At 40.3% G+C, this 16,538-nt stretch overlaps 1 protein-coding gene across 5 annotated transcripts in view; it reads left to right on the forward strand.

Annotated features, from left to right (window-relative positions):
* SLC38A9 (solute carrier family 38 member 9) overlaps window positions 1–16,538 on the forward strand; it is a 1,477,321-nt gene that overhangs the window by 938,268 nt on the left and 522,515 nt on the right. The gene's annotated exons all lie outside the window — the stretch shown is intronic.

Consider the following 16,538-nt stretch of genomic DNA (forward strand, 5'->3'; position numbering starts at 1 on the left):
TTCGATTGAAGTTGTTCCCTTTGCCAAACTACTCGGTGTAACTATAGATGAACACCTCAAGTTTGACATCCATATTCAGCAAAATATAAAGAAAACCCACCAAAAGTAGGTATGCTATACAGCAATAACCACTTCCTCTCTACTTCTACCAGGCATACTATGGCCTCCTCTTGCCTCCTTCCCTCTTTCTGTACTACGCCCTGCTACTAACTAACCTATCCTCTTCCATCACTTCCAAACTTGAAAGCTGTTATAACAAAATTTCTAAATTTGCCACCAAAGTCAAACATTCCACTCATCACTGTGTTACCCTGCAATCCCTCAGCTGGTTAGAATTCACAAGTTACCTGGACTTCCTCCAGCTCAGTACAGCACATAGATTAATATTTAATCCAACCAAATGCCCTGCTCTAACATCCTTCCCCCATACACCCCAAATAGAACTCTCAGATCTGAACACTAAAACTTGCGTCCTGCTGGACAACTTCTCCTCTCCTTCTGCTTAGGTAAGAAATGGAACTCTCTCTCTTTCACACTAAGGACAATGTCAAACACAAACAACTTCAAAACTCAGCTTTACACCTACCTCTTCTCCAAATGGAAATTGCCTAGCACTCTTTAACAAAAGCTCCTGGGAGGGTATCCTCTTGAGTTCCTAAGCACCTTATAGCTGGATGTAACATTCTGCAGCTAATTCCCATACAATCTCTCACCCTCTGTAAATATTGTAAATAGCTTTTGACCTTTGACTTTAACTGTCTGAATTTGTTAAAATGTATCTGCACAGTATTTTTCCATTATGGGCAATATTGCTCACGCTTTGTATTATTTGATATGTATTTGTACGTTTATTTTTATTGGACTGCTATCTTTACTGTAATCTGTTTCATGGAGCTTTTCTCCCCGGGCCTGCACTGAAAACGGGCTCTCTGGGCCCAGTGGACTTCCCTGGTAATCAAACTGGAAATAAATAAATAATAAATAATAAAATGCACATCCACACATACATTTTAATAGTTGCAACAAACATACTGAAACATGATCTGTGGTATCTGATGAATTGTCATATATCAAACTACTTGCAGATTTAGTCCAGTAACTGGTGAACACTTCCTGACCCCATCTCACACACTGTTACAGTTGTAGACACTTTTTATTATCACCTCAAAGCATGCATCAAGATATCTGTCCCCATAAGACATATATACATTGCCATATTCAAGAATAAACCCCGGTTGTGGAAACTTATTATAAATAAACTACAGTAATAGGAACAAATTCATAACCCATAAAAGCAAACTTGATAATCCATCATCTAGACATGAACTCCAAAAGATAACTCTGACATAAACCTAATCCTCAAACATTATTATTTGGCAAATGCTACATAGCTGAATAAGGCTTTGTGGTTGTCTTTAGCAAATGTGAGAAATCTTAGAGGTAATGCCCAGCAATGCCCATACCTAATTTGATCATAGGAAGTTACTAGGCTATTGGCCCTAGGGCCTTTACAAACCTAGCCATGTTGTACCCTTGTTCCCTTATAGATCAAGATATATAGTCTATATTTGCAATGCAAATTTAAGATCAGCACAGGTTGCTCCTATCCAAGAGGGAAATAGCCGAACCCCCCCCCCCAGGTAAATTTATGGGTTCACGTCCAGTTATCCACGTTGTTAAATAGGGTCATTGAGGAGCTCCATTTTACATGATTGGGAGTTTGTTCCAGAGGAGTGGCATCCTCTGAGAGACATCTCTCTCTCCAGCTTGTTGCAGACTAGGTTAACACCCCTAGAGTGAGTGACTCTTGTCTCATTTGATTTGCTGATGTGTAGCATTTCCATTAAAGCAGGGTTCGAGACTGATGTGTAGGCCAGGCACAAGTTAACTCTAAGCAGTCTGTACAAGAAAAAGTACAGTAATAGAGCCTTCAGTCTGTCCATGTAGGTCATGTGTTGTAGGCCCTGAGTTTTCTTTGTGAGAAACCTCTGAGGTCTCTCCAGCTGCTGCAGATGTCTGGTAAGGTCCCATACAGAAGGGGCATTGTACTGTATTATTAGTCTGATGAGGGCCAAGTACAGGGGAGTTATAACCTCCTCAGCTTTAGATACTACACCCTTACTTATGAGATGTGTAGTGTAGAAGGCCTTCCTTACCACTGTGGACACATGGTGATCAAAGTTAAGGCTGCTATCAACATGTGTTCCCAAATTTCTCACCACTGGGTTTGAACTTTGTGGGGGTAGTATTAATATTGTAATTTGCAGGAACTTCTTGCTGAAGTGGATGCTATTGCATTTTTTTTCATTCAGTTTAGGTCTGTGGCTCTGGAACCAGTCATTTATTTGTGTGAGCCCATTTTGTAGAATGTTGACATCGATGAGGCTTTCTTTGATTACACACAGTTTGCAGTCATCAGTGAACTTGGTGATCCACAGGCTGTCTGTTTTCTCCTGGATTTTTGAGAAGTAGATTCCAAACAGTAGAGGGCCCAGCACAGAACCTTGTGGAACACCACTGGTAATAGGTCTGCTGGTAGAGGTGGAATCTCCAACTTTGATTGTATGCGTTCTGTCAGTGAGCCAGTTGGCAACCCATTTAATGACATATGGGTTAATCCCCTGCTGGGTGAGTTTCTCAATGATGCCTTTGTGAGGGGATTGTGTCAAAGGCCTTGGCCAGATCGAGATATGCAGAATGTACTATTTAGCCTTCATCTAGGGCTTTGGTGAGGCTCTTAAAGAAGTCCACCAGGTTTAACAGGCATGATCTGTCCCTGACAAAGCCAAACTGAGTTGGAAGGACTCCTATATCCTTGTTGATGAGGTCCATGATGACTCTCTCCATGGCCTTACAGATAAGGCTGGTCAGGCTTAAGGGATTATAGTCCCCAGGGTTGGTTGATGGACACCCTTTGTGCAAGAGGATTACAGTTGCTGTTTCCCACTCTGCTAGAACAAAACAAGTACTTAGACTGTGGTTGAAGAGACTGCTCAGTGGTTCTACTATGTCCTGTTTTAGACCATTTAGTAAGACACCTGGGATGTTATCTGGTCCCATAGAAGCTGTTTTTGGCCTTGGAGAGTGCAGTTATGACCTGCTCTTTGGTAATACTGGGTAGGGTATTAGTGATTCGTATGCTTTGGGTGTGATTGGTGAGGACAGGGGGGTGAAGTTTTCACCAAACCTGTCTGTTAGCAGGTTGGCAATGTCCTCAGGTTCAGTATAGGTGGTACTGTTCACTACTAATTTGGCACAAAGCTGAGCCTTCCCTTTTAGATTTTGGATGTAGCTAAAGAATGCCTTGTGATTATCCTTAGTTAGGGATGCTAATTTAGTTTTGTAATTAGCTTTAGAGGACTTTACAAGATGTCTAATTTGTTCAAGCTGTGGAGGGTGGTGTTCTTCTGCTGAGACTGTTCCTTCTTATTGTTTGACAGCAGTTTCTTTCTCTTGTTGTATAATGTATTTGTTAGATGTCCACAAGAGTGGCTTTCGTAAGGACCTTGTTTTGATCTGTTCAGGTATGGCTGAGACTATGCATTTGTATAGGTGTTTGTACAGGGCATTTGTGAACACCTTAGTATAGGAGACCTTGCTGTCAGTGTTGGCAGGGGATTTGAAGCTATTTATACCATCATTTAGGAGACTGTAGTTTGCTTTGGAAAAATTTTTCCACCTTTTTGCTCCTGAGTGAGGGTCAGGTATGATTGTTACTTCAAACGAGACTGATTTATGATCGGACTTTAACAGAGAGGGTCCCAAACATGGGATGGTGCAGTGATCCCCCATATTGGAGAGTACTAGTTCAAGGACATTAGAGCCCCTTGTAGGGGTGCAGACTATCTGTTCCAGAGCATTTGTATTTACAAAGTAACTGCACTGCTCTGAGCTAAAGTAAATTGTACCACCTACTCAGACCCAGAGGACATAACCAATCTACTATCCAGCAAATTTAGCTCAAATATCACCCTTGCCTTTTCTCCCAAACCTTCCCAGATTACATATATTTTCCTGCATTGCTACCCCAAATCTTCCCACGAACACTGCTTCTCAATGCCTTGCTGATCAGCCTGAGACAGGACCTGTCAAGCCCCCAACGTAGACTATTCAGTATCACCCTCCGAACAAGGTGTGTTGCAGAGGCATGGAAGGCAGCTCCTGCACAAGGGTGGGGTGTCAACTGACCCAGGAAATTTATAGACTTAGACGTGTAATGAGATAAAGCTGTAAGTCTATGGAAAGGATCATTATTGAATTAATAAACAAAGACATAGGCAAACTATAACCCCCTGACTCAAACCTATTTGATTTTTGTCAGGGACAGATCCTACCTATTCAACATGTTTAACTTCTTCAAGAAGGTGACTCAAGCAGTGGATGAGGTAAAATCAGTACGTATTGCATATCTAGATCCGACTAAGGTGTTCACACCATTCCACATTTGGGCATTGTTAATAAACTGCCCTAGCTAATTGTCCATCCCTATGTAACTTGGTGGATAGTAAGTTGGCTCACATTGCAGAACCCAGAAAATTAGGATGGGTGGCTCCTTCTCCTACAAAGACCTGTCGGCAGTGGTGTAAAAATAAAGGATCAGTCCTTGGCCACTCCTTTGGCATTTACTTCTTAGAGGTCAAAGCCAGTGTTAAGGGCTTATATTTCATCAAGTTTGCTGATGACTGTAATTTAGGTGCTGTTATTAACTCTCCAGAGAATTCCATGACCCTTCAAGGGGGTCTTTCCCGTATCAGTAGTGGGTGTCAAAACTGTGGACTACAACAAAGGCCAAAAAATGTGTAATAGTATCCTTCAGCAAGGACAGTATTCCCTGCAACTATTATATTGACAGCAACTATTATATTGACAACATACCCCCGAAAATTGATACAGTAGTTAAGAACTTGGGAACCTGTGTAGACAGCAAACAGTCCTTCGATCACCATGTGTTAACTATTGTAAGAAAGCCCCCTTTCATTATGTAGCTAATTATAATTGTCCTGCCTGTTAAAAAAGTCCCCCCCTGACCCACACTTTGTGTAAAGCAGCTGGGTCTGAATGTACTTTTCTGTCCAAGCAGGGTTATCATGGTATACAAGGCTCTGTACTGAGGCTACTGGTGTTTTTTTTTTTTTTTGGTCTGTTCTTTTCATGTCTTCCAAGAGTTTTGGGCAGAAGCCATGAACAGAAGCATCTTTACTGGAGTCCCATCAGGTGTGAATTGTTTGGTAAAAGCAGAAAAAGAGAAGAGGTGCAGGTTATTAGTATAAGACATTTTGAGTGCAGGCAGAGTTTTGTCAAACACAAAATATGATGTCATGATCCCTGACAGTCTGATATCAATCTTGCATATTTGTTGTGAGGTTTTATCCATTTGCAGTAGACTCTGAACATTTGGAAAGCGATTTATAGTTTGATAGGTTCAGTTGTAAACTGGGCTTCAAGAAACTTGATTATTGTAACCTCATGCTGATATATTTTTTATTTTCTTTATACTTGTCAGACTTATTCTACTCCCTCTGTATTCAGAACCCCATATAGTCATCTACAAAAAAGCCCTCTGGGTGACCTACACTGAGAAGACCTGTAGATTCCAAGAGGTGTTTGCTGTTATGTTGCAGTAAGTGAGCTGGATCCAAGCAACAGTCCTTCATCTTGTGGCTCATTGTGCTTTTTCACTTAAGCCTGATCTCTCCCTCAGTCGTTCAGGTTTATGTCCTGAAATGGAAGTACAGTGGCACAGTGGCAGAATTACCTCCACCTTTGTATTGAGGTAGCCTGCATTTGCCTGTTCACCTTAAACTTAAAAATACATCTTTCTTTATGGCTCAAGGATCACTGCCAGAGCTCATGTCTTGAGTACTTATCCCCAGTACTTCCTGTTACCCTGTCCCCTCAGAGTATAAACGTCACACAGGAAAAACAGTTGGTTAAAAAACACAAAAAGAAAAATCTAGCAAAGGTAAATTTCCACTGTGTGTTACCTTAAACCTCTTGTATCAGAGCAACATGGGATATATGCAAATTACCCTTTAAGAATATCAGGTGTTTCAGCTAAATGGCAATTCTGAATGTCCATGACTTTTTCTTTTACATCTATTTATGGACAATTTCAGGCCAATAAAGCCAAACCCTCTAGCTGTGGACATGCATGTTTCTGCCTTCTTATGGCATCGTCAGCACAGCATAAGAGGAATGTTTGACTTTTGGAAACACAGGGTTGTCATACCCAACTGATATCCATAAACAAAATATCCCAATTAAACTAAAACAATGAGTATAAAAGTCACACAGGAAAACCAATTGCTTAAAAAACACAAAAAGAAAATCCTAGTAAAAGAAAAAGTCATGGACATTCAGAATTGCCATTTAGCTGAAACACCTGATATCCTTAAAGGGTAATTTGCATACATCCCATGTTGCCTCTGATAAACAGTGGAACGTTTAGCATCCCCTCAGAGAGACAAACAGGCATTGCTTTATGGGGTTGATTCTTGGCCATTGTGAGCCCTTCCAGCAAGTACTTGGGCCTGTAATCCGACACAGTTAGTTTGAATCACAGAAAGGGCTTCATCCCAGTGCGTCATGAATCTCACATTTTAGGAGGAAGGTAATTTTGTCTTTTGCTGACAGTAAGGGAAAGCTTTTTCCTTAATCTTGGAAGGTGTTGTGCAAGTAGCTGCCATGCTTTTTCTGTTGTTGGTGTTCATTTTCTGCATTAGGTTCCCTGATCAAATGTTAGCTACGCAGTTGTGCATTTTAGGTACAGTCTTTCAAATAGTAATTAACCAGACATTGTATTAAAGAGCAGGTAGAGATCACACCTCCAAGTAGCCTATATGAAACAAAATGTAATAGCTTGTCGAACTTTTATGAATAGTTCAAGATTTGTCAACAGTATGATTTTTCTGTACCTTTTCCATTACTTTCAGGTGGCTTGCAGCACTGTACAACATAATGGGATGGATCAGTTAGGTTTAAAGTGGAATATAATCTCTTTAGAGCGACTAGGCATGGGTTTATGCTTTTCTGACTTTAGTAGATTCGTACTCTAACGTTAAAGTCTAAGTTGTTTACTATTGCCATTAGATCTTTAATGGTGGTGTAGTTTTTTTTTTAAATTATAATTTGTGTTCTTTTTGCGAAGTATCACAGTGCTACAGTTACTGGCATTAAAAGTGAAGTAATTACTATTGCATCAGTTGTGTAGTTTTGAAAACCTTCTCAGATAATTTCGGCATCTTTTATTGAAGTATTATCCTACTTGTACGCATTTACATTTTTGTAGTCCCTAGCTCATTTCCCATTTTTATATCTGAGAATAGGCAAAAACAACTTGCCCTCTGTACACAGGCCTATGAGACAGCACTAGTATTCCCTGTTGAAATAGATAGGCACCTCCCGACTTGTTGCTTAACCAGTGTTTTACCTAGTGAAATATGTATTGTATTGATTGACATTTTATGCTTTTTGTTTTATCAGTTATTTCCTCTTATGGAATAGTGTCAAAAGCGTTGGCAATAACAACCAGTATGCAGTATCTGCTTTTCATCAAATGCTGCTATTTCATCTTCAAAAATGCCTCAAAATTTAAAAGGCGCAAGACTTCCCTTTAGCAATGCTCATGATTCCTTGTGCTGTTGTACATGATAGTGCTCCAGTACACTTTTCAGGTCCAGCAATCTCAGAATGCAAACCTCTGGAGTATCACTGCATTTCACAGATATGCAAATGCCATTTGGCATAGAGGATTTACATTGGCATTGCTTTGTTTGGCATCCCCTTCAACCTATCCCCTTTTTATTTACTTATTTATTTAAATGTATTTACCAAGGTAGACCGTTGACCAAACATTTACAGGCTCAGCCTGGATGAATTAGCTTGAAGCAAGCAGGCATTTCATTGGAAATGACAGTTCAAGATGTCTGGATGTCATTGGGACTTTCCCAGTCTTGCTGACCCTTCCAGGCATTTCAGGACCTCCTTACAGACAGACTTCTGATGTTATAGAGGGACAACATTGCAGTTAACGACATACCAGCTTAAGAGGGGACCCATTTTAAACCTTTCTGATGCCAGGAAGCTATGAGAGTGGGTGTGGGTGATGGACATTAATCTCTTTTTTTTACTATCCATATTCCTTCTGAACCCAGTTCATTGGCAAACTAGATGCCTGTTGCCTCCCCACAAGTGTCTCTTGGGTCCTTAATGGCAAGGAATATCTTTAAGAAATGGGGAATGGGGACTACTTGCTGTAATATATTAACCTTCTCAACCAGCACCAAGTGCAGAAATTTCTCCTTCATTCCATTGCCTGTGGACGTACTCAACTTCTGTGCAAGAAGTCTGGACGCAGCTAAAATAATATCTGGGGGAGGGGGGGTGCCCAAAATCAGAGACAAATTTTAAAGGAAAACTCCACCTTCTTCTACAGTTTAACTCAACTCTTAAGATTGCTTTTCTTCCTATAATATGATTGCAGTACTGTGCAGATACCTAAAACCTGCTTGTACTGTATAAAACCTTCATTTCCTTACTTTGGTATCAAAAGAAGGGAAGGACCGCCCACTTTTTTAAGCTTAAATTCTTACATGAATTGCAGAGGAATTTGTCTACACTTGCATGACATACCACAGACACAGGGAAATGTGTAGTCAGGAGCTTAGGCTGCTGTAAACAAGACAGAAAGATGTGAAACTGTTTTCCATTGTCTTTATTATAGAGAGGAAGATACCTTACTCTGAGTCACAGCTGCTTCTAATGTAGCCGTGCCTTTCAGAGCAAAACAGAGCAATTCAATCAGTCAGTGGTTAAAAGGCAGTTGTCACCAGTGGCAGATTTAAGATTTGCAGCAGGGGAGCACACCACATGCCTTACAACCTCTGGAGAAAAAAGTTAACAGTTTCAGGTAAAATTGGAAAATCTGTACCTTTATTTTATTTGTTTGTGTTTTTGTTACAAATAATGAGTGACTACTGCAACTGCGTCTTCTATCCTGACTAATAAAGCTCTCGAGATTTTCGTTTGCAGTAGTTTTAAATGTGGTAGCACTAGTGATGTCTGTCTCACAGTTATTTACAGGTTTACCACATTTGAAACTACTGCAAGAAGAAATATCGAAAGCTTTATCAGTTTGGTCCCACCTGTTCGTAAGTTAATTTATCTATAGTTTTATTCACTTTTTCACCAGCTGTTTGCCCTCTGAATAGACCTTTATTACATGCACAGCCCAATCCATCAATCAACCTCCCAGACAAAGTGAAGAACATGCATGAAGGCTGGGAGAATATTCTAGAAAGCACTTAAACTGTTGTTAAAATCAGAAACATGAACAACAGATCCTTAATCTGTTTGAAAATGCTTGCAAGAAAAGTTGCAGTAGTTTGCTATATAGAACTGTGGTGTTTATTTTACAATGAGGAAGCTGACGGGGATAAGCAAGTGTCCAGTTGGGGCAGCCTAGTGAGTGGGCATTGATGGATTGTATAGAAAGTTCACAGAACTGATATTGCAGAGGTACATTATAATGATATGAATACTGTTGCAAGTAGAATGAGAGGGCATATCAGCAGAAGAAGTAATAAATGAAATGGTATAAACTAGTCGGGTACCACAGGACTTGATATTTAGACATTCTAAATTATTTTGAAGAAGGTTTGAAAGAAAAGTTCAACTTTTTGGTTGATATCATAAAATTATATAATAAGATCAGTGGAAAGATGGTATAAAGAGGATGAAAAATATATTTAATAAGAACAAAGAAATGGGCTAAAATACAGCAGTTTAAATTCAGTGCAAATAAATGCAAAATAATGTGTCTAGGAAGCAGAATCTCAGGGTATGTCTAATCCATTGGCAGAGGAGTGCTAGCAGGAGCCAGGAGCAAAAAAGAAAGTGGGGAATAGTTGTCTGTATTCCAGTTCCTGGACACAATTATTTCCATAGCAAGGTGGAGCATGCACATGATCGGGAAACTTTTTTTATCTTGTTTCATAGCTGTCAACTCTACAGATTTTCATAGAATGTCCAGATTTTTCACTCTTATGTTTGGTCTGTTCCTCATAAAATTTGTGGTTTTCTGGCAATTCACTGGGATGATGAGAGGATTGAAGTCACTAAATAATGGCATACATTTGAGTTTCAGAATTTATATCCTCCAGAAAATGTATATTAAAATAAATCCTGTTACTCTAGCAACTTTCTAAGCTTATAAGAGTAATATTCAAAATATGTCCCTGTTTTTGGGCCTTTGTCCCCCCATTTTGTTGGTCTTTGTCTTGATTTCTTGCACTAAGAGGTTTAGGGATATGTTTTGTTTAGAAAAAGTTGATCCTGGAATTTCTCTGGCTAGTAGCAGGCAAGTATTTTTTTTTTAGTTCTGACAGGGTCAAACTAGATACTGTGTGGTCCAGGGGTGTGTTACTGCTTTGCTGTTGGCTTTGTAGGACTAATTTGTAGTTAAGTGAAGTAAGCTGTAATACAAGCTGTAAGTACTGTTTCTGTGCCATGTAACCATTATTTCCTTTTTATCCTGGTAGGGTCAGTTCAGTCCAGATGCTTCAGGTAGGCAGATGGTATAGGGGTAGTTTGTGGATGAAATTTGCCCCAGCTGTTTGCTGTTGTAATTCTGTCTTTATAGGAATAATGTGTTATTTTGTTGAAAATAAGATGGAATATAAGCTGCGATTACTGTTTGCGTGAAAAAAAAACGCATTAATGTAAGCATTGTTTTTATTGATTAAAGCTGGCATGGTCAGTCCAGATACAGTAGGTAGAATTATTTATGTGGGCTGTCTGTAGATGAAATTACTAGCCCTGCTGCTTGCTGTTATTATTATTATTTTGTAGGACTAATGCACATTTTTGTAAAGCAAGCTGGAGCACATGTTGCTGATACTATTTGTTGGCGGGGTTGGGGTTAGTATAGTGGGTAAAGTGTTTGTCTCACAAAGTACAAGGCTTGATTCTCACCTTTAGAAAAAAAAAATGCTAAGCTCAAATAGCCTATAAAGACAGTTAACCCACCTTGTTGTGTCTTTCGGCTTTTCCCGGTTAGGGGTCGCCACAGCGGAACTCCGGACTACTAATGATTGGCAGTAGATTTTTATGTGCCGAGTTACCAGCTCTGACACACAACCTTCAACGAAGGTACGCCCATTCACGCATGTCTCCACACAGAAGACGCTCTAGCTGAGAATCGAACAGGACAGTGTCTTGCTGTGAGGCGACAACGCTACCGCAGCACCACCATGTATGAGACAAAATAGATTACTGCTACCACTTTTTTTGTTTTGTTTATTTATCCTGTCGGGATGACAACACATACTGTAGATAGCCAAAAGTGAAAACAAACACAAAAACTGAATAAAAAAATGAAGTAGTGAACTAGTCTCCCAGGCACACTCCAACGGTATTCCCAGAATGATCGAAGGAACCAGTGGAACAATAAAATCCTTTTATTAAGCGATAAAAACACTGATAAATTAACTGGTAAGCTCTTTCATTTAATAAAGTATTAAACTTCATCAGACACCATGTTCTTTATATCACTTCCTTAGATACTCAAATAGTTCAAATTCATTGGATGAAAAAATGCAAATCAATCAATGAACCCACCACCATAGCCTGCCTAAAAAGTACCACATACACAATAAAACCCAAAGAATTGTATATGTGTATATTATGTGTGTGCTTTCTAATGGAAAAAGCTTCATAAAATAAAATACTGAATAAGCATTACTGAAAACGTGTATAAAATATAATTATTATAAAGTGCTAAAGTTTTTTTCTCTCCAATGCTTTTAATCTTAGCACTGGGGTAATGGAGCGACACTCATTTATACCTGACCAGCTGTCAGCCTGCAAACAGATTTGCCATCTAAGTTCTTTAGATTCTAAAAGTAGCCCCCATGTTTTTTTGCCATTAATTTCAACCTGATCAATGACTAAAAATCTAAACCAATACTCTAAATTGTCACAAACATGTTTAGCTAAGGCATTATTTAAGTTATGTTTTCTTATATCATAGTCATGTTCATAAATCCATTGACTAAATTTCCTCTCCGTTTTACCTATGTAAAAGGCTGGGCATGAGTCACACGATGCTATGTAAATCACTGCTTTTGAACTGCAGTTATATTTTCCCTTTATAGGGTATGTAAAATTTCATACCATAAAATTGTTTGTCACTTGTATTTTAAGGCACCATGCACATGCCCCGCACTTAAACATACTATGCGTACCATGACTATTCATAAACTGTTTCTCCTTAAATATGTCTTTAAAATTCATTCCCTTTCTGTAGGTAATAACTGGTCTTTCACCTATTTGTTTTCTAATGTTAGAGTCATCCAGACCTCCCAACCGTTCCGAATTACTCGGTTTTTACCGAGTTTTGGGGTCCAAATGAAGGGGTGCCACGATTCCCGAGTGGCACCCCTTTAGTTCCGATTATTTTTGCCTTTTTTTAAATTTTCGCGCTGTCGGAGCTGACATCATCACGTGCGCAATGACGTCAGCTCCGTCAGGCTACCAGCCAGTCGGAATTGAGCTCAAGGAGCTCACATCATCATTTCCGGCTGGGGGCCAGGAAGCTGAAACGGTGGGAATGGGGAACAGCAGAAACGGTGGAATGGAACATGAAGCTGAAAAGGCAGAGTTTGCGAGCCGGGAACTACTCAGGGCAGAAGGCAGAGTTTGCGAGCAATGACAGAGGGGGTAAGGAACCACACTCGTTATTCAGGGTTTTGTGCGTATGTGTGTGTGTGTGTGTGTGTGTGTGTGTGTGTACGTACGCGTGCGTGCGATTATTTGTTGATCTGGGATGTTATTTGATATAGAGGTCTCTTTATGCTCAAAATGTGTGGGCTGTGTGAGCTTTTACAGTAGCATGGTTTACAGACGGAGAAAGTTTTTTTCTTTTTTGTGCTTTTATAAATTACCGCTCATTCTCTCACATGGAATGTAGTGACAACACCTAAGTATGTGGGGGTGGGGGTTGATAAAGCCTCACACAGAGATGCAGGGGATCTTACCACTGTGCAAAAATGTTTATTTTAATTTTGGTATTAAGCTGATAGCAACAATATTTGTTGTTTGCTGCTTTGTAATAACTATTGAGTGCAAGGACATATCAGTAATCATCACATATTGTTTAGCTCAAATTACAAACACACACACACGTCATTTGCTTATGCATTGCTTGACATTATTAGTTCTCATTGAGGACTTAAACCCATGCCCTCCAGAATATTATGGTGGTATCACTGCCACTGGGCAAACAAGACCCTCAAGACATTATTAAGGATGTTGTTAGTGTTTGGTTGAAAATTTGATTAACTAACTCTAAACTGCTTTTAGAGGAACAGACTATATGTTTTCAATACTTTTCAAAACACTTTATTGATTTTCTGTATCACTTTGGGATTTGTGGACAACCAGTATACCTGCCTGTTTGGCAGAAGATGACTGTTGCAACTGTGGATTCTGACATATAACTGTTGGGTTCATTTTAATAGTTTGCTAGACTTTTTGTTGTATGGCTGCCATTGTTGTTTTGTCCATATGTCACTTGCAATCTGCCTCATCTTACCACCATTCTTAAAAACTCTGCCTATATTTGTGGTGTGGGTATGCCTCACTCTTACAAAATAGGTCTGTGCCCTGTTATCCCTCAGGTCATGACACTGATCCCACCTCACTAATATCTAAATATGCTCCATCAGAGGTTGCACTAACTTGGAGAAAAGGGAATTAATTCATTTCCCTTTCCTGTATGTTGATGCATTGACAGAGGCAGAATACATATGCATATCTTTCTCTGTCTGTAATATAATATATATATATATATATATATATATATATATATATATATATATATATATATATATATATACACACACACACACACACACACACACATACACATGCACATACATGCTCACACAGATCTATGATGAGTGTTCGCGACCTCAACACCTTGGATGCCTCCTACAAAAATGCTTTAAGGTAGCCTTTTTAAGTATTTAGATTGAGGCTGTCAGATATGGGGTCAGTCAATTAGTATTAGTTATTCAAAGGCAGCCCTGTTTTCCATACATGTGTCTTTAAGTGTCTTACCCAAGGTGTTAGATTGTGAGTTGTGGATGGATTAACCTTTTGCTTGTGGCTGATTCAGGTATTTAGACTTATAAAACATATTTTGTTTTTGTAACTGTATTGTTCAGTATCTGACCCTTGCACATGACATTGCTTGTGTGCTTTCTCCCATAGGTTCATAGGTTCATAGGTTCATACTAGGCTATCTGCCCGAGGGCATTTACAAGCCTAGCCCATAGTTTTGTGGCTTACGCCACCCCTTTAGTATGGGGAACTATACCCATTATTTTGCTGTGCCTCTGTTGAGCAGTGACACTGAGGTAATCCCTGGGGTATATCTGCGATCTCCCATCCATTGGTCAAGATTTCTCTTGAACAAGGCCAGCGAGGTGCTCTGCCTCACATATACCGGGATTTTATTCCACAGCATAGGGAGTCTTTGGGTGATGAATCTATCCCTCCAGCATGTCCTATTAATAGCCGTGTTGAGGTTTAAGTCTCCGCCCTTGTGGCTCTGACGGATCTAGATTTTTTGAGGTGAAGCATATTCATCAAATCTGGGTTTGACATGGCCTTTATGTTAAGCAAAGGTCACCTCTGAGCAAGCGGTAGCGACTGAATAGAGCTGGAGTTCTTTCAGTCGGGCAGCATAGGACAGATGTTTGAGACCCTTTATCCTTTTGGTGAGGAACTTTTGTGGCTTCTCCAGCTGCTGCAAGTGTCGGGTCAGATACATTCGAATGGGGCATTGTACTCAATCATTGGTCTGATGAGTGATGAGTATAGGGAGACTATGACCTCCCTTGATCTAGATGAGAATCCCTTCATGATAAGGTGGGCAATGTAGAAGGTCTTCCTAACTACTTTAGCTACATGGGTGTCGAATGACAGACTACTATCAACCTGGGTCCCCAGGTCCCTGATAACTTCTTCTGTACTCAGTGGATTGCCACCTATTTGGTAGCTAGGGGTAACCTTGTTTTTCCCGAAGGGTATGACTATGCATTTTTGGCATTTAACTTTAGGCCATGGCTCTGGCACCAGTTATCCGTTTCTGTGAGACCCTTCTGAAGGATATCTGTGTCAGATGTGTTTTCTACTATGGCCCAGTTTGCAGTCATCTGCAAACTTTGTCAGCCATAACCCTCCTGTGTTTGCTTGTACTTGAAAAGTAGATGCCAAACAAGAGTGGGCCCAGGACTGAGCCCTGTGGTACACCACTTGTGACAGGCTTTGAGTCTGACATGGCGCCAGCAACTCTGACCCTGTGGGTTCTGTCACTCAGCCAGTTTGCAACCCATCTTGTGATGTATGGGTTAACATTTAAGCTGATGAGTTTTTCAATGATACCCGAGTGGGGTATTGTATCAAAGGCCTTCGCCAGATCGAGGTAGGCTGTATGGACTGCCTTTCCCTCATCAATGGCTTTGGTGACTGTTTCAAAAAGTCAACCAAGTTTAGAAGGCATGATCTGCCTTTGACAAAGCCAAACTGGGATGGATCCAAAGTCTGCAAATTCCCTATGTCTTTATTTATGAGGTCCATTATGATCCTCTCCATGGCTTTGCAGATAAGGCTTGTCAAGCTAATGGGCGGTAATTTCCAGGGTCGGTGGAGGCACCGCCTTTGTGAAGTGGGACCACAGTTGCAGTGCGCCACTCCTGGGTGCGTATCCAGAGGTAAGACTATGATTAAACAGCTGTCCTAGCTGTGGGTTTAATTCCTCGTTGAGTTCGTGGAGCACACAGCCGGGGACACCATCAGGTCCCATGGATGCTGTGTTTTTGCTTTGGAGAGAGCAGTTCTCACTTGGGCGTTGGAGATGTTTGGGGGCTGCAATCGCTTGGTATAGATATCTCTCCTTTGGGGAGGGGGAGAAGTTTGCACTGAACCTGTCAGCCAGTATGTTGGCAATGTCTGTAGGATCAGTAATCTTCACATCATTTTGAACTAGTTCTGAGCATATCTGGGAGTTTCCTCCCAGGTTTCTAACATAGCTAAAGAAGGCCTTATGATTGTCTTTTGAGTCTTTAGCTATTTTTCTCTCAAAATTTGCTTTGGATGATTTTATGAGAGCTCTTAGATTTTTACTTATAGTGATCAAGGGTGTCTTACCTTTTAAGGATTTTGCTCTATCTTGTAGTAGCTTCCTCCTTTTGTTGTAGAGTTTGTTTATGGCTGGGGTCCACCAGAGTGGACGCTTGCCTTTGGTACAAAGAGTCTTTGTTTTGCTTGGGATTGCCTTATCCATGCAGTCCTGCAGGTGCTGGTAGAAGGCATTTGTAAGTGACTGCCATGCCTGACCTTCTTAAATTTTACTTGGGAATGCTTGAGCAGAGGGGAGGTAGAAGCTCTTAATAAGAACTTAGTATGAAGGACTGCAGTAACACTGTGCTAGGTGCATCTGAATCCTCCTCAATCAATTTCATTAGTTATATCAC

This window comes from Protopterus annectens, chromosome 2.part2 (assembly GCF_019279795.1).
Source record: "Protopterus annectens isolate FY-2018-M chromosome 2.part2, PAN1.0, whole genome shotgun sequence".
NCBI classification, from domain to species: domain Eukaryota; kingdom Metazoa; phylum Chordata; order Ceratodontiformes; family Protopteridae; genus Protopterus; species Protopterus annectens.